The sequence below is a fragment of the Sinohyriopsis cumingii genome, chromosome 18, assembly GCF_028554795.1.
Source record: "Sinohyriopsis cumingii isolate HCF-2022 chromosome 18, ASM2855479v2, whole genome shotgun sequence".
NCBI classification, from domain to species: Eukaryota; Metazoa; Mollusca; class Bivalvia; order Unionida; family Unionidae; genus Sinohyriopsis; species Sinohyriopsis cumingii.
The window spans coordinates 18,315,247-18,339,806 of record NC_142978.1 but is presented as its reverse complement, the minus strand read 5'-3'; positions in this window follow the sequence as shown (position 1 = coordinate 18,339,806).

Below are 24,560 nucleotides of genomic sequence, written 5' to 3'. Positions count from 1 at the left end.
CAATGTATCATCCAACCCCAGGGAAACCGTATGTTGAGCCAAACATCACAATCAATGACCACAAACTCAGCGGAGTCAGTAGATTTACCTATATTGGCAGCACTCGGTACCAGAGCGTCGTCATCGATGACGAAGTTAATGCCAGGATTGCAAAGGCCGGCGCAGCCTTCGGCAATGTGTGGAACAGAAGAAATACTAGTCTACAGACAAAGCTGAAGGTATACAGAACGATACCAGCGTCCACGTACACACAACTTGCCTCAAGGGACTCTTCAACATCACGTGGCAAGACTGGATCCCGGATGCTAGGGTCCTGGCCGAAGCAAGCCTGCCCAGTATCCACTCCTTCATCATGGAGTCACAGCTGCGATGAGCAGACCATATAGCCCACATGTCAGACCGCATACTTGATCAGTGAACTATGAGAAACACTGAAAATATTTACGAAAATTGTGTTATGTTTTCTTGGCGGGTGTTACCATGTATAAGGGTATAAGGTTGAACAGAAAAATGGTATTTTTCAATTAGATCAAGATCAACTTGTACAATGTACCTACTAAAGCAGTGAAATGAAGGACGAAAGCACCGGTTAGCAATATTACTTACTTGATTTCTATGTTAAGGACGCATTGTCATGCTACTTTTTAAGGCTGAAATAATTTCTCTCACTCCTCTCTATGGCGTTTTTATAACTAGAATTTGATACCCATTGTTTCTCCGACGACATGTTTGAGCTGCAAAATGTACGGTCACACAGCACTGTGCAAATTTTGTCCGATATTTGCATTCCATCGTATGAGACTAAACTAACGTAAAGATTTTCATATGCAAATAAATTACTTGGACCATTCGGCTAAAATACATATTAAATCAAGTTGAAAGCAATATCCTACTCTGTTACAGGTCCAAATCATTTGAACACGCTCCACTTGTATAGCAGTAAATTATTATTTCGTGCTGACACAAGCACCCATAAATCTTAAAGTAAGAGCATGCTAAACAGTTTATAATGTTATTTTAGCTGACAGACGTCTATAAATCATCGACACTTTGCGATTCAAGTAAAGACGGTCATTTTTCAAACGATGCTGCTTGCTTGTAATGTTTGCTTGTCTTATAACAGCCCCGTTTTTTAAGTCGTTTATTACTCTGTTCAAGATTATGTTGAAAGTATTCTTATGTCAAAAAAGGAAATGTATAATTCATTTATGTAGTAGTTGTATTACTTCTCAAAAAAGCAGCTGCTATTGAAAGAACAAAAAGGACAGCATTTGATACTAAAATGTCAATAGGATATTTGAACAAAAAAATGTTCATTTTTTTTCCGAATACAACGTTTTTGCATTGAATGTTTCTACTGCCTACGCATCTACTTGCCTGCTAAATCTCTGTCGATTTGAGGAACATAATGTTTTTTTTTTGTTTTTATTTTACTTTTCATTTGACTCGTTTGATAATTACTGTAGGATTTGCAAAACTTTCTTGAACCCATTGCATAACAGTTACTATCGATCGGGTAACATCTATCAAAAGGACTATGGGCTTGATGGCGGTTGTATGTAAGTACAGGACAGTGGTAGGCAGACCAGCGAGCAGAAACCATACATTAATTACAGTCCTTTACGTCAAGAGGCATGCCATATATGTACAGTTTATCTATCTATCTATCTATCTATCTATCTATCTATCTACATACACACACACACACACACACACACACACATATATATATATATATATATATATATATATATATATATATATATATATATATATATATATCCATTATTAGTATTATTACAACTAATCATGAACAAAATCTTCTCAACAATGTTTCACGAAAAAGAGCCACTAATATTCTTTACATAAATATCTTCACATATATATTTTTGTATTTTTCCGAACCTCTAGCTCTGAACTGTTGTTTGACAAGTCAAAACTTGCTGCTACGCGACACTCAATGCAGCTTGTTTGAAATGTGAAACATTGCCCTCACGTGGAACCTGATGCATCGTGTATGGAAATATGAACCGTTGCTGCTTTCCTATTCTTAATGAAATCTGTATGGACATTACAAACCCAAGTAATAAAGAAAACCCAGGCCCTAGGCTATTTAATCTGTCTTATTCAATTTCAATCAGGTAACATATTCTCATCCACTCTAAACAGTTTCCGATGATCAATCCCCTTCTTATCCTCCAAACGTTAGTGGAAAATTCATAGCCACTTGTCCTCAAAATAGTTGCTATTATATCCAAATAGACGATTACCTGCACCACTGACCATCCAAATAGCAGATATTACTAAAATTACAGCATATCTTGGGCAAATCAGACATGTTCTAATACAAATAATGTTCTAATGTTAATTCCATTGTAAAATTATAATATCCGATACTCTAGAATTAGTTAATTGCTACTTAATCTAATTCTAATTTTCCCCTCATCATTACGTGGAGTCATATAAACATATACTTGTCTAGTGCGGCCATCATCAGGATTATGCACTCTTCTCAGTGCAGATTGGAACACGCAGGTTACTGACAAAGAGAATATTCTAGAATGGTGGGCTAAACACTTCAGCTGCGTCCTGAACAGTCTAACATCGATCAGTGATGAAGCCACTGGTTGCATGCCCCAAGTGACAGTCAGTGAACCACTGAATAACCCACCAACTCTGTTGGAGAACCCATAAAGCAACACATCTGCTCTCTAGCGGCAAGTCTCCTGGCTCAGACTGAATTCCAATAAAGATATACAAGGAATGAGGTGCAGCTCTGAGTAAAAAGCTCAATCAGTTGTTTTAACTCATGTTCTCCGCCATGCAAACTTATGCATCTGCCATGCATCACGAATCGCCATCTGAAAAAGCTACCGGAAGTGGCATCGTGGTCGTCATAATTTTTGCAAACGATCTAATGTCATCCTCTGGCAGCCAAAATGTTTGTGTCCTGCATGAACTTATCGCATTACTCACTGCCAACGATGTCAATATCCACGCATCAAGCAAACATCTCACCTTCATTTTTTTGCACAAAAGTCTATGAGATGTATTTGGTTTATTAAAATCATGACCAAACCAAGCAAAAATAACCAGATGAATTTCTGCTGAAATAATACAGTCTCGGAAAATCCAGTTAGATAAATGGTATTACCATGGAAATCCTCTCGCAGAGGACCGTTTATTGCAACTCGCATCATTTTATGTGCTAGATGATCAAATCGTGAGAAATACGGCTCACATTCACCCACTCCAGGAAACTAACGGGGTAACAAACCACCATATCATCTAAAATTACATTGACGGGATTATATTTGTCTTCCAAAGACCACCATATCCAAATTCAACAAATGAACGCGATGTATTATTGATAAATTCTCTTAGTGTTGTATGCCATGAATGTTTTGCTGGGCGATACGAGCAACCACAGACGAGATTTCAAAACAATTATTCAGCAATTAATCTATGTCGATTTGTGAATCGACGATTGTGTATTTTAGCGATACCTGTTTCATCTTACCATGGATAAAATTTACCTCACTGTAGCATGAACTGATCAAGCGGATAAATGGATCCCAATTCCGATGGGGGATCCGTCTGATGATCCCACAACGGATGCAGGATCACTCCGAAAGAGCCAGACTGATACAGGATCGTGCTAATATTATCAATTTCCTCAGAAATATTACCGCGGTAAAATCTTGCAGTTTTCCTCGGTGAAAATTTCGTTACCTTGTATTTTTGGTCAGTTATTTCTACATAGGTGCCTCTTGTTTAATATCTGCCAGAATTATGCAAAACCTCGTCGGTTATTGTTTTTACTACCATCGGAAACTTTAATAGCTTTTCGAACGCGGCGACATCTACTATTTCAGCTCCATTCGCTCTTAAAATTTCTGCCCATTCGTTTAGTTTTCGATTCGTAATTGTTAATAAATTTCCTCGTCGGGCGTTCATAAAATGTTCTGTGATCCGCTGAGCCACACAAGTTAAGATGCCAGTTCACATCGGTTGAAGAGCATTAATATCAGGCTCGTTTAGTGGATAAATTACGTAAACAACATCAGTTACAGGATATGCTCGTGCATAATATGGAGAGTCAATACCAGTCAGCCCTCTAGGTGCAGAATTTTTGTCTACCGTAACAACACGCTGTCCACGTGATTGTTTAACAGCATCGCGTTTATCCGGATACTCCATGTTGTGATCGATAATAATTTTAATTCTAAATTAATACCTTTGAACATCCACCATACGATCAATAATCATTCGTACCCGCTGGTCATTCATTGTAACATCAATGAAAATAACATCGTGATCTATACGGAACGTTGACCAAACAAAAGCTGAACCATCGAGTCTAAATTCCTCCTTAGCCATTCTGATATATTCGTGTAATTGTGGATTAAATGGAGGGTGTTTTTTTCTTATCATTAACATTTTTAAAGTCAGGTGATTTGCTGAATAAAGGTTCCTGCCACAGTTCCATTAGAGAACTACACTACATTGATATCTTGGGTTTTACGAATGGTTTCTATCAACATAAATGAGAATAAATGTAAATAGCTCATTTGGAACAACTTTATCGGCAGTTTTAATAATAATATAAATGCGCTTCATTGGATAGCATTTTTGATACAAGGTAGCATCCTGGACAATCGAGTTCTAATTGTATTTCATGCCTGTATGATTGTTTATGGTATATTTATGACAGTTAAATAGTGAGTTGGAATATTTGACAGAAACGAATCATTGTAAATAGAAGTTGAATATTAATATAAAATGAATTGACTAAGTTGCCCTTATATTATAAGATACGGATAATCGCTCTTTGTTACTGCATATTTGCAGTTATCGAGGAAAATGCTACCCGATCTAGAGGTATTTCTTCCCATCTGCTCAGGTAGGCTGGTCCCCTCTAGTCACTGGCTAGTTTAATTATGCTTGTAACATGATGTGGCTTGGTTCACAGATATATCGATGCATCAGTACTATTGCTGTGCCGATACACATATCAATACAAGAGGAGGAAATCGATATAAAACGATACTTAACCGTATGCAACTTATTTTAATCAAGAGCTGTCGTCAATAAGTATTAGCCATTAACCAAGTTAATCTTTTAATTGAGAATTCATTTGAAACTGTCGTTGAAGGAACAGACACTAATTTTTTGTTTGAAAAAATGGAAAAAAATGAGCAAATCGCCTGCCTTATGCATATTAGCGCACAATTACTTGCTTCGTAATATTGTTCCCCACCACCAGTGCCAATTTCAAGCTAAGTATTTTATCCACGCATAAAGGTAAGCATAAAAGAAAGAGTCAAAATGTGTTCCACGTGTACAGTCAAGTACTTTACTTATTATTTTGTTGACCTCTCTGGTTGTCTAGTGATTAGTGCGTCAGCCTCCTATGCGGTAGGTCGCGGGTCCGAACTCTGGCCGGGTCATACTGAAGACTGAACAAATGGTACTAATAGCTGCCTCGCTAGGCGCTCAGAATTAAGAGATTAGTATTTGGACTGTTTGGCCTGTTGTCAGGATAACGTGACTGGGTGGGACATCATGCTATATGTTTGCAGCATGATGCCGCAGTGCCGGACATCACCATAAACTACCACAGCGCAGACAGTGATATGTTAAAGCTACATTCAAAAATAAAAGTCACACACATTATCGTGTTTACCATTTTCAAAGAAATGTTTTTTGTAAGTTTGTATCTTGTCTACTTTTGTCGAGTCTGAAAGTTACACTACTGGTGTAACATGGTGCAACATTTTACACTGAATTCTGATTTTGATTATTGCTTGTTCTGGTCCAGGTAAACACTAGCCACCCATCAGTAAATAATATAACTTATTCGATGCGAGACAAAACAGGAACCTAAGGCAAAGGAACAGAGAAACTTTGAAAAAATTCTTATCGCAGTGTATAATCTTTAGTCAACCGCTCATCGTTAAAGTGCTTTATGCATCAGTAGTCCAACCAATAAATGTATCGTAGCTCTTGTCGCGACATCTGTTTTCGGATGGGCAACTATGCATACAGCAGCTTGACATGAAAGGTTGTTAAAATAAATTAAATTAACGCAATCATTATGTTATACTTTGAACCTTGCTTCAAAGAAGTTTTACATATACTTGTTTAAAATACGAGCTACCTAGAAAACTAAAAAATCTTCAGATCAGCAAATGTAGAAAAGGCAGAATACCAAGCCCATTTAAACTGCAAACAGTTTCAAAGTCCAATGCTATTTTTGTTTCTTTTCCAAAAACAATTTATCTTTATGGGGTTATGGGTTGCAAAACTATATGTCCTTATCCGAGTTTAGACAAACTGAATAAATAAGGATGAACAAAAAGTGAAATTAAGAAGTGAATAAATTTGATTGGTTCAAAAAACGTCTGTCTGGTAGATAAAGTAAGTCCTGCTTCTGATCAAATGGATCATCCTTCAAAACCTAAAATTTTCATTAAAAATCACTGACAATTAAGAGGTAGTCTGTTTGAAAGCATTTTATTTGCCATGCCATGGATGAGAATGGCATAATAAATAGAAGCTAATCATATTACATGCTAAGTATATGTCTGTAATATGCACGCTGGGAATACAATCATTAAATCACGTACAAGGGAACCATCTATCACTCTCAGACCACCTAAAGATGGAAAGACTATCAAAGTCATGTGTATCGATAACATATCTTTTCGTGCCCTGTGTATCGTGAATAGTACTGATACGCTGCACAGATGTATCGTTTCACCCATATTGATATTTGAAAAATAGTAATTTCATTGCACCGTAAACTTGAAATTGCTATTTGTTTCTTTGACTATAACAAAAACAGGAGTCACCCTGAAGGAAATGGTGTTCTACTAACCAACTTAGTTTCTCCACAGTTATCAAACATAAGACCATTTCTTTTATTTTAATTGCTTAGTGTTGCACCTATCTCTGATATTCTTTAGTTATAACAATAGTTACAAGATGGCTGTCACAGCAGCCAAATAGAATGAAAGATCGTCACTTTGTCATTTAAGATCAACAATATATCATTAGAAGTCTTGTCGGGATACAGCAAGAAATGTGCTACTTCAGCATGTGATAAATATTGCTAGCCAATGTTTAGAATATAAAATAAAAGTAAACAGTTGCTTGCTTTGAGTGAATAATGGATGTAGTTCACCAAAATACTTCTCATCCACCCGATGAAATATGTGTTATTTCAAGAAACATTCTTATTGGGGATACTTGAAGATGTGGGTTGGGAGCGGGATTAATTTCAAGTACTAATGGGTCCAAAAACTAATATGACACATCATTTTAGAAGGAGGTAAGTAAATGTTGATGGCTTGCAAATGATATTGTAACTTTTGTATTCCGTCTGCATGGCTGCCTGTGACATTAATTCTGGAGGAGGAAATTATTAAAATATTTTAGCTATGACGGGAAGATAGCAAACGTTCCGCAAGTCTACTGGGATTAATTGGTAAAGACCCTTTACTAACCAGCTGTACACAAAAGAATAAGTTCATTTTATATCTCAAAAAGTACGATGAACCCATTTTAAACATTTCAGAACTAGAACTGGCCAATATATCAGAAGGCCCTCCGATAGTTCTAGAGGTTGAGGCCAAGGCAACATATGTCTGCATATCAGGCGTTGCCCTTGGAAAATGAAAATGGAAAGATAAAACATAAATTAGAAAAAAAGCTGAAGATCAAAGTTAGAAAGAGCCGGATGACAACAGTGTGGGATTATCAGACTGTTTAGGCTGGTATAAGAGTACTTACTCTAGTAAAAGAGTATGCAGCCAATATCCCGGTTTTTCTGTGATAGGATTTCTCTTAAATACTTGATACAGGGGCTGCGAGAATGACCGGCTGTGGCCCAGGTATAAGCAGATGGGGCATGGCTCAAAATAATGCCGAAATCCCCCTGCCCAGAGCACTTATGCTAATCAAATATGTAGAAGGAGTTGAGGGAGAAGTACAAATAGAAGGGGCGATTGGCACCACGCAGAAATATACTAATTGATAGTACAGTGCATAAATACCCAAGTAAACAAACAACAAGATACCGGGAAAAGAACAGAGGGCAGTTAGGAAAGTGTTACACAGGTCCCACTAATAAATACCATCGAAACATCTACATTTGAAGTAGCTAGCCCAACCATCCCTTATAGTGAGCAGACTTATAATATCAAAGTTCCCAGCATAGACAGATCTGCAATCTCAGATGAGGCGGAGAAACACTCCAGTTCCTGCAGAGAATTGGAGTGGGATGATTTTAAAGACCCCCCCCCCCGAAAAAAAAAGAAAGAGCCAACATAACCCCAGTTCACACATTAGAACAAGGCGAAAAACACATATTAGCCAACAATAAATATTATTTATTGCAGAAACTGATGGTGGAGGAAGGAAGCTCTGCCTCAGAAGTAGAAGAAGGGTGGGTGACGTCCACAGAGGACATCCCAGAGAAAGAAGGGGTCATATAGAAAGATCTCAAACCCCTGACATCCACTCCGGCAAAAAAAAGAGAATAAATAGAAAAAATGTTGAACTCGGGAGAATCCATGCAATTGGGTGACCGCCCACCCCCCATCTCAGAAGGGAGGCACTAAAAGAAAAACCCTAAAACGGTGATTCACCATAAAAAATCGCCTTTCTAAGTTATAAAAAGACAAAACAAAGTAAAATGAAAGTTTGGAGACTGACAGAAAACGCACGCAAACAGATTAAACAGAAGGACATGAAGAATTCCTGACGGATTCAAGCGGCACTGAATTAATTAAGACAATTAACTGGGAAAAAACAGACAACGTTTCGGATATGGACATAGATTCAAGCGACAATAAGAAAATTAGTGATGGATACAATGGAAAGAAACAAACATGGAGACTGACGAATCAAATTAACATATTGTCGAGATGCTCTGGCCTCAAGTGACCGCAAAGAAATATAAGAATTTAATAATTAATGTTCTAACAATTGTAATTTGAAATAATAAAATAAGAAATACATTTTTTTTAAAAAAGGCAAGACATAACTGGCAGACAAACTAAATCTGGCGTAAAAATGAAAACTCAAACTTCCCGACTGCGACCATTAATATAAATGGCGAATACGAAGAAAAATTAGGTAAATTAAGAGGGGAACCTAAGGACTATGAAAAAATAATGATACAAGAAATGCACAATAATATAACAAAGAAAATAAAAGCAAAATCGGAGGAAACAATGGATGCAATTTTAATCACTAGTGATAATCAAGAAGATATTACATGCAGTTTAGCAACAATAATTCGAAACAATAAAGGTATATCATGAGACAAACTGCATATAGGGGATTTTTTAAAGTGCGTTTAATCCATACAAAAATTAAAGACTGGAATTTCGTCAACGTTTACCTCCTGAACAAAGAGTTAAGAAAAGATTCTTTTTATAGAAAACCTATGCACATATTTACAGGTCAGTACAATGGGGAATTTTATAATGGGAGGGGATTTTAGGAAAACATTTCTAACACCAAACGATAAAATACTTATGTAGGATATGAAAGATTTAAAACAAACACAAACTATTTGATGCATATAGAAGATTAAACATTTTAAGGAAAGAATGTACGTATGAATATGGTGCAGACGAAGGCAGTAGACTTGGTGTACATGCAAGAGTTTAGAATAACTGAGTGTAAAATATCAGACCATAAAATGGTTAATAAAGAAATAATAATGGAGAAAAGAATAACGTGGGGAGAGAGGGGAAAAGTAATATGAAGGAATTCTAACAGAAGAATTGAGGAGTTTTATAGAGAAAGGCAACCAAGGTATTGGAAATGATTGGGATATCTTAAAACGGAAAATTAAAAAGAAAACTCTAAATTATTGTAAAAAATAAGAAACAAGAACTTAAAAGATTTTTAGACTTGACATAGATAGATGAGGAAAAACAAATAGCACAGCGACTTCTAAATGAAATTGTAATGGAAGCAAGATGACGGAGTGACATAAAGGCAAATGGGTTATATAAGAGGGAAGAATTGAGAAAGGGAAGTGGGAGAATAGAATCTAGAAAGTATAGGGGATGGAAATAATGTTTATACACAAAAAGGTGATTTATTGAAGTGTATAAAAATGATGTCAAGTTGTACATACTTCTTAAAAAATGACAACAACATAATAAATTAATACTTGGGAGAAATAGAATGTGAGGTGATGTAATCATAACGCAAAGACATTTCTGAGGATTTCATCTCAAATGAGGAAATCAACAAAAAAAAATTTCATCCCTGGCGACTGGAAAATGGATGGGCTCATCACGGAATTCTATTAGAAATTCCCAAAAGAATTAACGGCGATTTTAGAATCACTATATAATAACATATTTTTAGGAAAGGGAAAAATTTCTAAATTCATGACGGAGGAAATAATCATGATATTATACAATGGGAAGAGAGATAGGGAAGACCTTAAAAACTGGAAGACTATCTCTCTTCTAAATGTCAATTATAAAATATTGAGTAGAATTTCATCAAATAGAATAAAGAATTGTGTGAGGAAAATAATTAATAAAAACTAAAATTGTGGTGAAAAAGGTAGGGATATTTAGATAAAAATTGTAAACATACAAACCGTGATAGTCTATATAAACCAATCTGGTCAAGAGGGTGCCATGATACTCTTTGACCAAGAACAAGCTTTCGACAGATTAGAACACAATAGCATACAACAGGTACTAAACAATTTTGGCTTCGGAAAAGATTTCAGGAATCAGTCAAAATCTTGTACACTAGAATACAATCGAGAGTACAGGTAACAGCAATCACGGAAGAATTTGAAATTCAAAGGTCAATGAGGCAGGGATGCCCACTGTCCATGCTATTATACATAATAGCAATTTAGATCTTGAGCCGCAAAATAAGAAACAACTTGAAAATAGAAGGTATATGCATTCCAAACTTGAAACATGAGTTAAAGATGCTCCAATACGCAGATTATTGCACGAAGGTTATCAAGGATGTAAAATTTTTAAGCACCTGCCAAAGGAATATGAAACTTTAGGAAAAGCCACAGACTCGATGATCAACCACGACAAAAAAGACACTTTAAAGATAGGAAACTGGAGGGGAAATCACCCGGCATTCCCACCTCACCTAATAAAAGATAAGGTCAAGGCCTTAGGAGTGACTGCTGTTATTCAGTATTTATGGCTACATCTAAAATACCCATAAAACGAATAAATAAATTAGCCATTAGTTTTGTCGGGATAAAGTTCTGGAATGAACCTGTACATTAGAATGCATATAAAAGTAGATTCAGATAGTTAGTTACCAAAAATGAAATCATGTTCCTTTTGGGTTTTGTTTCGTTTGGGAAAAGTGCGGAAAAAGCGTTCAATCAAATTTGCCCACAAGAGTCCATTTCTATGATAACGACTATATATGATTAATATCTAACATGCCATATTTGTCTATCTGTAATCTTCAAATAGTATAAGCTTAACTGTATATAGAACACAGAATCAAGCAAAATTTTTTTTTCCATGTATCATCACTATAAATCATAATTGCTGTGGACAGATTCCAAACACTGATCAATCTCAGTGTTAACATGGGCGATAAGAAAACATGCACACTGTTTATTCTGTATGTCGACTGCCCACCTCTCATGTTCTAATAAATAATGCCATTGTTCTTTTATGGCGTTGCTAATGTTTGTGTTAAAATAAAATTTTTGCCCAAGTACTATATTTATTCCATTTACTATGTTTTCTTACATTTCAACAATCAAAATCACATTGCTTCATCCCTACCATTTCGGAGGCATTTTGTAACTTCAATTTGATATCGATACATGTTAGTATCTTATTAAATTTCGCATATCTAACTACTACAGAGAGGCATGTACGTTATGAAAGCATGGAAGCATAAAGAACGGTAGCAGACATATGAAAACAAATTTATATTTTTTTATTTGTTTTTCTGTAATTCAGAAATCCATTTCTAACTATTTTTTGATGATGAAAGGAAGTCATTTTTCTTGTCGGTGCCAACTTCATTTAAAGTTGATGTTTTGTCTTAGTCATCTAAATCGTTCTTCATCACTACACCCGTTATTACGTGACACTGTCTAGCATTATCACAGCTTGTATTGTTATCTAAGATGCCAGAGTTAATCATCTGTTGCATGAAACCATTGGCCCTTGAGCCAGAACATCTTTGTATACATTCCCTTTCCCATGGATATTGTTCATGATTTCTCCATTGGTTGAATTAAATGGGAATCATGACCATCCCCAAAGCCGTCTCCGTCTATCCACCATAGAAGGTGGGTCAGATTATGCACATTCATGCTTTTGATCATGGATTATATAGTGCATTGACCTTTCTAACAAAGGTTTGAAGCAGTTTATCAACCCTTTGTAAATCTTTTGGATAAGTTCCTTCGCCAAGCAAATTAATATTCTGTCAACTAAGCAACAGAAGTAAAATATCACTCATGTTGGTCATTCTTGGGTCATGGGAGAGAGTATAAAAGGAATCAAAAGCATTATTGTTGTTGTAAGTTTTAATAATTGCTTTAGGTCATCTGTGAATAAAGTATTGTCGATGTATTCCATGCAGAATTTTGTAAAACTCTTTTGTTTTGTTGCCAATATACCATTGTCTTGATTAATGTTTGCTTTTAAAACATAATTCAAGAAATGGCTTGGCAACACCTAACAGACTGCCATGCAGATAATCTATCACCACGTATGTTGTTACAGAGATGTATGGCAGATACAATAAAACACTTTCTCCAAAGCAATAATCGACTCTCTCACCTGTTCATGGAATCGCAATACCACTGGCTTTGACATTTTGATCAGTGCAAATGGTGGCTGGTACATCCCAGCTGGATATACTCTACAGTAACCATCACCACTGGGGAATGTTTCACTTTGTTCAAGACAGTACAGACAACCAAAGGCACCGTTGTGTAGTGTCATATTCAAAACATATATATATATATATATATATATATATATATATATATATATATATATATATATATATATATATATATGTATGTATGTATGTATGTATGTATGTATGTATGTATGTATATATAGCAGGTCGAGTATCATGGCGTGATAAGCATCACCATATTTGGTGTGCCAGCACCTTTCCATGTACCGTTAGGTGGGAGTTCACTGATGAAAAGGTATACAGGCCACAGTGATTCAGACTAACTCTTGAACAGAAGGATGCCTTCGGTGAATAATGACAGTTTTATATTGTTTTTACTATACTTGATATCCGAGAGGGTATTCAGCTTTCTGGCAATGAATGACTCTCTTGTGCTAAATTCCAAATGCTAGGACGTTCCACTATTTCAGCAGCATGGATGTTGATTTTACTAGTTACAAAGAACTTTCGACTACATGGATTAGCTGCACCTGTACAATCTACGGTTTCACATATTTCTTCTTAATCTGATTACAAGTTTTGCAGATCTCACGATATAAATTGTATTTGAGGTACTTTGGTTTCCACAATTTTCCTTCTAACCTCGGACCCTGGTCAATCTTGCGTTTGCTGAAGGAAGACGGAAATAAATAATGTCCAACCAATCACCTATTGCATCATTTGACAAAGCACGTCTTATCGTCATAGCCACAAGGGCATAACATGTGCAGACAATGTGAGTTCACTAAAATATATATTTTGTTGTGGGGCTATGACATAAAGTGGAGGATCTGTAACATGGAATGGGCCAGACTGAGTTGCTTCACTCAGCTGATGGTATTGTTCATCTTCTGAACTCGATTCAAAATCGATGCTTTCTTTTGAATCAGATGTAAATCTCATGTCACTGTCACCATGTCAAGTTGTAAAAACTAGACAAACGTAGCATTCCTAAGCCTAACAACTTTCCAAACAGAGCAATTTTAGTAGCACCAAATGCACACCATTAGGCAACATAGACTGACTGCCCGTATGCACTTCATGGCCAAACTGGCAAGCATGAAATAAATCAAAATGTATAATGCTACTGCTGCACGTGTATTCCCATGAAAGTGGATGTATATGCTAAACAATAAAGTTTTTACTTTCTGTGTTTAAGTATGAGATTTTACACTTCAATACTTGATGCAATAATGAAGTTCAATGATCAAATAATATTTTACTGGAATTACTTCAACTGAGGAAGCAATTTGTCTATAACATTGGATATGATATAAATAGTTGGCCTTATCTGTCTTGTATTACATATCACGAAAACTGACTCTTTCTGTCTCTTAATATTTGGTAAGTATGGTATATTAATATATAAATAGGGTATTGCTAATGCTTTTATGTGTGTAAATTCTAAAGTATAAAAAGGCTAAAATTGAACTGTAATTAACTAAGAAGAGTGGAAATAATACCCATCTTTCAAACACTTTTTCACTAGGACAGGCGTTGCATAGAGGATCTCAAATGGTAAAGATTTAATATTGAATATATGAAACAAGTTGAATAATATCCAGCTTTTGCGAACCATGGCGAGAGAAACTTGGACATTATTTAAAGAGTTTCAAAAGTTTAATATTAAATCAATACCCGCTTGATATTCTTTTTATCACACAGTTTTTATTTCTATAGAAATTATTTAGATAGAAAGCAGAATGAGTTATATAATTCACTCTGACAGACCCTGTACCTTTCATTTGTTATGGATACAATACAGTCCAAAACAAAGTTAAGCTAGTAAAAGTAGATTGTACATTTTTACAAACTATAAGCAAAGGAAAGGCGTCCATCTGAATAAACAGAACATGTTATAATGACAAAATCATTATTTCAAAATAGAATTATCAATATGATGTGATGCCACATTGTTTGCTACGGTGCACATTTGGCCAAGATCACATGTTTACCCTAAAATGTCACTTTCAGAACTAGCCATTATATTGTTGCAATTTTCATATGAAATATGATTACTGGATGCAGAAATTCCCATATTTACTGTAAGGCATTTGGCACCGGATATTTGCAGTATTTGACTCGGAACAAAAGACTGTACAGAAGACGTAAACAAATTTCGTTTTGAGTCTGATTTGCATCCCATATATACTGCGTAAATATGCATGGTTGAAATAAGCTCTGTTAGCTGGGAAAACCATTTATGTATACACTCTTCTGTGAACAGAGGTGAGTTTATTTACTTCTTAAACCACGCTTGTATGTAGGGTGGATTCTATATCTATGTTACAGATATATTGCCCCCTCCCCCATCCGCTTTCAAATGAGCAATACCCTTAGTTTTAGGTCTTATTGTTGTTATTGTCTTGTAGATTTACGCCATTTGTCTTATGATGATCTTGCATTCATGACATAACAAACGCCTATTGAGGTAACATATCCATATAAAGCCAGAAGAGATAATTTTTCCTCATCTTCCGTTTGCGAGTCGAGTTGATAAATGGCTGCTAAAATGTTCATTGAAAACAACCTTAAAGAAGGTGGGTTTAAAACAGTTTTTTCCGTAATCGCAGCCAATCACTAAAGAGAATACTACATATCATTTTCATGGGCTTATTTGGACCTATCAGAATCACATAAAGGGATATGTTCACATGTTATAATATTACAAATATTACACTGCATACACTATAGGCAAAGTGCACCGACTATTTCATAATAAATCAAAGTGCACCGACTATTTCATAATAAATCAATATGCAGTCTTTGCGAATGATACTCTTCTCATCCTTCATATGTGCTGGCGGTACTTATGTGAGGTACATTATCCTGCCGTCAATGGAGTTTCCGTAGTCTTCTTCAGGAATATCTACATTGTGCATGGATAGATCGTGCACATCATCATACACATCACAATCATGTTCTGCCTCAAACTTGTATCTAACTGAGTACATTCTGAAAATATAAATACAAAAATAAATGAAAATAAGTAATAGGTTAAGGGACATAAGTAGTTCATGAGACAAACACTTGTCTTACAAACTGTTATTGAAACTGGCATAATCAGAAATTGCCTTACACATGTGCCATTCTTGGGCAGATTAATTGTGCAGCCACAACTACCATACATTTGAAAAACATTTGTCAAAGTGTTGTCCATGTGCAACACATGCAGTGAGCGAATATTTGATATATTATTACTGCATATCTAACAAATTACTTTAATGATAAATTCCAAATGATAACCTTCTTTATTATTGAATCAGCTCATATACGACTTGCAGTAAAAACCTGTATCATACAATGGAGGCCTCGATAATTATCGGTAAGGACTGCGTATTATATTAGAAACTCTGAATTTATTATAACATATACCTTTATTGGATAAATGTTATGTAAATAAGAAGTCAATGCACAGATGTACAAAAAGAAAATAAAAAATAAAAAATCACATACTTTTAACTGTGATTGCTTTCTCTGTCCCCTCTCTCCATAATTTCCTTTCTATTGACAATGAACTTTGTTTCATGACCTTGGATCCATTGTCAGATGCAGGTGCCCCTCTCTCGTCGAGTGTCACTATGGACAGATGGGGGTATTGCAGATTTACAAAGGCTTTAACAACTGGGTGGGGCAAGTGACCTTCTGGAATGGACATATCCCAGTCTGTTAGTTGGTATTTTGGTTCATCTTCATCTAATTCTGTTATAGAATCATCTTTTTCCATACATAGATAGACTCAGAATCTAAAAATATTGTAATAATCATGTGCGTCAAGAAAATTAGTTATCTGTAGTTTGCATTGTATTGACACAAACATGACAATATACTGTAGAATGTTATAATCAAGATCAGGAAATGCATAAAAGTTGATAGAATATAACTAATCACTCGTTGGTAATTAATTATAATTAGAACTATGAACTAAGATGTTTTAGCACCAAACAACTTTTTACATAATACAATCATCGTATTAGTCCCGCATTTTGTTCTAACTACTTGTGCCAGGTCAGTTTGAAAACAATTGCTCCTGGTAATAAAATAGGAAGATACAAAATGAATTTATACGCAAATGATCTAATGTCTCAATATACAAAATTTATAAATACCAATTAACATGTATATTCTCGCTTCTATCATATATATGATTAAGCATATATATATATATATATATATATATATATATATATATATATATATATATATATAACTCATATTGACATACATAGATTTCTTTAATGTCCCAAATTTCATTATATGCATACTTTCTTCAGCTATAAAATTCCATATAAAACTAACAATGAAGTATTAAAAGTTGTCCCTGCATTGAAAAGTATTGTCTAATGGCTGGATTGGCTGGTTACATTTGACATTACAGCTGCCCCTTTCCAAAGACTAAAAGGCAGTAAAAAAAGCAGTCACACATACATACACACACACACACACATATATATATATATATATATATATATATATATATATATATATATATATATATATATATATATATATATATATATATATGTATATATATATATATATATATATATATATATATATATATATATATATATATATATATATATATATATATATATATCCCATCTTCCATATTGATTCTTTATGTAGAATTACAACCGATGCACCGATTTTGAAATACGTCTGTTAAGCAGAAAAGGAAAAGCAAGACCAAGAGACATATGGGTATATAGTCAGGATGACAAAAGGTGTAGCCAAAATAACATAAGTTGATGAAAAGTCTCAGAACTAAAATGTGAGGTAGCATATCTTTCCAGTTACCATTTCTTAGTACAAGCTGTTCAAATGCCCTTTTTGGTTTACTTTTTCATTTTCATTTCCTATCCAAGTCTAAATATTTAATCATTGTAAATGACCTTACATTACAAGCAGGCATGTATGTATGTATCTAAGTACGTACGTACGTATGTATGTATGTATGTATGTATGTATGTATGTATGTATGTATGTATGTATCTACGTACGTACGTACGTATGTATGTATTGTTGTTGTTGTTCTAGGGTTTAACGCCATTTTTTAGCAAAAGATAGGCCATACATGGCGGCCAGTATAACTGGTGGAGGAAGAACCCTGGAAAACCCAGGGAAGAACCACCGACCCACGAGAAGCTACTGGCAGGTTTTCCACGTACCCACGCTAGCCGAGCCTTGACTCGAACACACGCAGACAGAGGTGAGACGTATGTATGTATATCTGTCTGTTCGTATGTATGTATGTATGTATTGTATGTATGTATGTATGTATGTATGTATGTGTGTATTGTATGTATTTATGTATGTATGTATTTATGTATGTATGTACGTACGTACTTATGTATGTATTTATGTGTGTGTGTATGTATGTTGTATGTATGTATGTATGTATGTATGTATGTATGTATGTATGTATGTATGTATGTATGTATGTATGTGTGTGTGTATGTGTGTGGGTATGTATGTATGTATGTATATGGAAAATGTGTGTATGTATATGGAAATGTATGTATGTATGTACGCACGCCACGCACGCACGTGTATATGTATGTATGTATGTATGTATGTATGTATGTATGTATGTATGTATATCTGCTCTGTTGTTAATTTCAGAACATTACCTATAGAATAATATGTTGCGAGTGACCTTGCGTCAGGTGGGGGCCCCGATTCGCCGAGTGGTCTAAAGCGCTTTCCGTTACGATGGCGTTACGGATGCGTATACCCACAACAACAACAATAACAACTAGCGTCAGGTAAACTACCAGTCTACCTAAGCCTGGGGAGACATTCGAGTTCACTTGCAATTTTCTGTGTTTGGTGACTACTAAATACTGCAGGTCACACATAACCATTTACAGTTGAAGTGATCATAATTCATGAACCGTCGCAGTATCTATTTAGAATATAAACATTAAAATTTAATATAAACGTAATATATATTACTGGGTTCCAGATAATCTGCTATATCTCATCAAAACACCTGGTATTTGTAATGCACTGGCCCTTGATATGGAAGTATTTCAATCACACTTAAAATGTTACTTCAGCCAGCTTGCAGTGTTAAGGTAGCTTGCTTCGCCTTCATGCTTTTGTACCTAAAAATGTATAACTTAGAGAGAATTAAATTTTGAACAGTAGTATTCATGAATTACTGTTCCAGATGAAAATGTTTTACTGCATTTATACACAATTCCTCGATAAATTTTCAAACTTCTATAATTTAATTGACATCGATCGTTAATATTTACCATATCTGCTTTTCATGTAACAATTTTCCATTCTCTTTCAGAGTACAAAATTAGCATGCATCATTTGACAAATTCTGCCGTTTTGGCCATAAATTGAGAGCGTTACATTGTAGCAAATTCTGTATGTTCCCTACATATTCTCACAAACGTCTGTTATATGTTTACATGTCATGGAAAATGTGTAAAATACCAGTCATTTCTATTCCTTGTTTTACGTGTACTAATTAGATCCGAGTAATAGTTATTATTTTACCATTCCTAGTCAATTCTGTCAGTAATGTGTGCTCATTATACATCCTTTACAAGAAACATGGATACTACACAAACTTATAACACCCAACGGCTTTAATATGAGCTGCTGGTGATGAAATAATGCAATTCTGTGAGTTGTTTGCACATAAAATAAAAATAGCCTCTCCAAGTTTGGTAAAAATATGTGTCATCAACCCAATGAAACAAGCACTTTACACAAAACACAATTCAATGGAAATTATGTTTGTTTATGAAGAATCAACACAAATGCATGTAATGATTCTGAGTCCAGCTATTCGGCATTATTGTGCTCGTGAGTATCTAAATGTGAAATGTTGAATTGGTTTTGAACTAATCTACAATATAAGAAGTTTACCTTGATCAGTATAATATTTGGGTTGATCCAAGCAACATACAAATCTTGGTAGACTTCTTAAATTGTTGGACTACTTTTGGACAATGTACATTTTTGCATTGTACCTATTCTAATTAATTCGAGAGAGGTGGGTGGGTATAGGTATACGTGGAATGCATACCATGTGTACCTTCACCTTCTCCTACAATGTCCGTCCTAATTTTCATGATGTTTGGTCGTATCAAAACAACATACATATCAGGGTTCACGCCTTATATCATAGGTTTACTTTCACCAACCCTTGTAACGTTTCTTTTTTGTAATTGTTTCTTATATGAGTGACAGTTTCTAGAAATCTTTGACTTTCCTACGTTTCAAAGAAGGTTATTATCTATTGATATTAGAATTTGATTAAGAACATTAGTAAACGTAAACAAAATTGCATGAAAAAAATGTGCTTTTTGTCATTGTCAATCACACTGAGATGACATCTAGCCTCCGTGCTCAAAAAAACTTACATTTCCAGGAAACGTTCATCATTTCCCTGTCGTTACGAAAGCCTAACACTGCTTTTATCATCCGCCGTCTATTTATCTAGTCATAAATGTCTATTTACCTCTCTTTGTAGCCCTTAGCTATTTCTCCCTTCTTCCTTTTCTTCAACGAATCGGTCACTGTCGGTCGACTCATTGTTTATTTTTGTTTCAACAACAGATCTAACGGAGATATTCCAGCGCTCTTTTGTATATGCTGAACGTCCGACTTCATAACGTTAATAGTGTTATGTTGTTCCTGCATTTGGCCTCGTTAACATGAATACATTGTGTTTGATTTAGAGGAAATTTCAAGCTAACTTCAAGCTAACTTCGACGGAGTAAGCCAAAGTGCGAGTCTTAATAATTATTTATCTCACGTTTTGTTTTCGAAAGCTGACTTTTGCAAAAATCAAACTGCTGTCTTATCGGGTACTTACATGTAATGTAAATTGTCCACGAACTGTGTTGTGTATCGTGTCTCTGGAGTTCGCGAGAAACGACAGAATTGAAGTACCTCCAGATTGCCAATAATAGGGTTATCACTGGCATGAGCAATGTACAGTTGGACAACATATCTTGAAAATCAACAACATCAGCACTGTGTCAGACTGCCTCGTTGTCAATCTCATAGCATGGCGTAATGTGAGATATGTTTGACTCTCTGCAAAATTTAGAATAACGTCTGAGACATTCAATATATAAAAGAATTATATCTAATAAAAGTGATTGCAAGAACGAATATTATTTCATATTTCACATACTTCTGCAGCTGAAGATTATATCGCCACATGGACAGCTCCATGACAAAGAGCGTGTTGTCATTAAATAGCGATAATTTTGGGCTGCAGGTACACTGATTTATATTAATTCTAAGAAAAGAGAACTAAAGGTAAATGATTTTCGCAATGAGTCCAACTGGCGTGTGCAGAAAAGAGTAAATCTAACTAAGAATTTTGAAATAAAAATATAAACCAAACTGGCCGGACACTGTTCGCGCCAATGAAATTCGAGACCATATTGTTCTTATATAATGCATAAATATTTTACTCCACACAATTCCCTGAAAATACATATTTCCTTACCACATTGTCGAAACTCTTTTAGAAAATCAAAGAATTGGAACAAAAATGCACACTAAAACATCTCGTTGTCTTAAAAGACGATTCCAACTGAAAATTGCACAGACCTAGATCTGCCGTCGCATAGTGCGCTGGTTGATCTGGATCTGCGCAGTTTGTTGGATTAATCAGTAGAACAAACAATATACACCTAAATCGGCAGAAGCATTATGCTACGTCAGTAGTGAATAGGGCTAGTATAGCGTCAATGGGACTTACCATTAAAAACACCCCTGGGAACATATAGCGTCACTGGAAATTTAACATTAACCACCCTGAGACAATATAGCGTCTATATAAATTTAACATGGACGAAAAACCCTGGGACAATATAGCTTCAAGGGAGTTTAACATGAGGAATAAATCGCGGGACTGTCTAGCGTCAAGGGGAATTTAACATATGGAAATTGAACATGGTGGGTCTGTATAGCGTCAAGGGGAATTGAACATGGTGGGATTGTCTAGGGACAATGATGGTAGAATTTCAAACACAACAGAGACAGAGACATACATACACTAGTACAAGCGTGAGATTTATATATAAAGCATTACCAAGACCTATAATCTTGCTGGAGTGTTCAAAAATTTGCATAATTGTAATGATGCTGTAAATAGCTATAATCAAGGAAATGCTCAACGACAAAATGGATGTCACTAAAAGTAACGCTAAAATGACGAAAGTGTCCCAGAATTTAAAGGAAAATAAACATATCCCCGAAAATTAAGTTAGAATGGTTTAGACTAAAATGAATAAAATTAGTAACTACTTACAATATCAGCTTGTGTGACGATCGTAGATAAACACCCATGTATCTATTTATAGCTATAATGAGCTAAAATTCCTATGAAATCTCACTATCTATTTATAGCTACAACTTGTGGGTTATTCCTTTGGAAAACCTCGCTATCTTTTTATAGCCTCAGCTTGAATGACGTTCCTGTTTATGAACTCTAGTACATATGTATAGCTACAACCTGTGGAAAACCCCAAGTCCATATTTATAGTCTCAAAATTTCCAGCGTCAGTGACGTCACTGTACTGGAAACTAGGGGATAAATGGCAACAGTGTTGCAAGTGGCTGACCTGAATACGCGCTACTGTAGATAGGTAGGTAGTATGTAATTGATAGGGATAAAGGGAGTTTTATAGGGACAAACAGAGACCAATACATACACACAGACACACACACCCACCCACCCACCCACACACACACACACACACACACACACACACACACACACGAACGCACACCACAGAGGGAAGAAGAAAAACCAAACCCAAAATATACTATTCACACAGGGAAGAGAAAAAAAAAACAAATATACTATCCAGACGTTCTTACACTAACACACACACATACACATACAGATCGAAGAATGAAACCAAAATTAAAATATACTATCCATACAAACGTACGCTAACGCATACAAACCCCAAATATACTTTCCATACCAACGTACGCTAACGCATGGAAACCCAAAATATACTATCCACACAAACGTACGCGAACGCATCCACACCCCAAATATACTATCCATACAAACGTACGCGAACGCATACAAACTCCAAATATACTATCCATACAAACGTACGCGAACGCATATAAACTCCAAATATACTATCCACACAACGTCGCTAACGCGTACAAACCTCCAAGTATACTATCCACAAAAACGTACGCGAACGCATACAAACCCCAAATATACTATCCATACAAGCTTACGCGAACGCAAACGAACCCCAAATATACTATCCACACAAACGTACGCGAACGCATACAAACCCCAAATATACTATCCATACAAACTTACGCGAACGCATACAAACCCCAAATATACTATCCACACAACGTCGCTAACACATACAAACCAAAAATATACTATCCACACGGAAGGGAGGGAAAACAAACCCAAAATATACTATCCATACGGAAGGGAGGGAAAACAAAATCAAATATACTATCCATACAAGCGTACGCGAACGCATACAAACCCCAAATATACTATCCACACAACGTCTCTAACACATAAAAACTCCAAATATGCTATCCACACAACGTCGCTAACGCGTACAAACCCCAAATATACTATCCACACAAACGTACGCGAACGCATACAAACCCCAAATATACTATCCATACAAACTTACGCAAATGAATACAAACCCCAAATATACTATCCACACAACGTCGCTAACACTTACAAACCTCAAATATACTATCCAAACAAACATACGCGAACGCATACAAACCCCAAATATACTATCCATACAAGCTTACGCGAACGCATACAAACTCCAAATATACTATCCGCACAACGTCGCTAACGCGTACAAACCCCAAATATACTGTCCACACAAACGTACGCGAACGCATACAAACCCCAAATATACTATCCATACAAACTTACGCGAACGCATACAAACCCCAAATATGCTATCCACACAACGTCGCTAACACATACAAACCAAAAATATACTATCCACACGGAAGGGAGGGAAAACAAACCCAAAATATACTATCCACACGGAAGGGAGGGAAAACAAAATCAAATATACTATCCATACAAGCGTACGCGAACGCATACAGACCCAAAACATACTATCCACACAACGTCTCTAACACATAAAAAACCAAAATATACTATCCACACAACGTCGCTAACGCGTACAGACCCCAAATATACTATCCACACAAACGTACGCGAACGCATACAAACCCCAAATATACTATCCATACAAACTTACGCGAACGCATACAAACCCCAAATATACTATCCACACAACGTCACTAACACATGCAAACCAAAAATATACTATCCACACGGAAGGGAGGGAAAACAAACCCAAAATATACTATCCACACGGAAGGGAGGGAAAACAAAATCAAATATACTATCCATACAAGCGTACGCGAACGCATACAAACCCCAAATATACTATCCACACAACGTCTCTAACACATAAAAACCCCAAATATGCTATCCACACAACGTCGCTAACGCGTACAAACCCCAAATATACTATCCACACAAACGTACGCGAACGCATACAAACCCCAAATATACTATCCATACAAACTTACGCAAA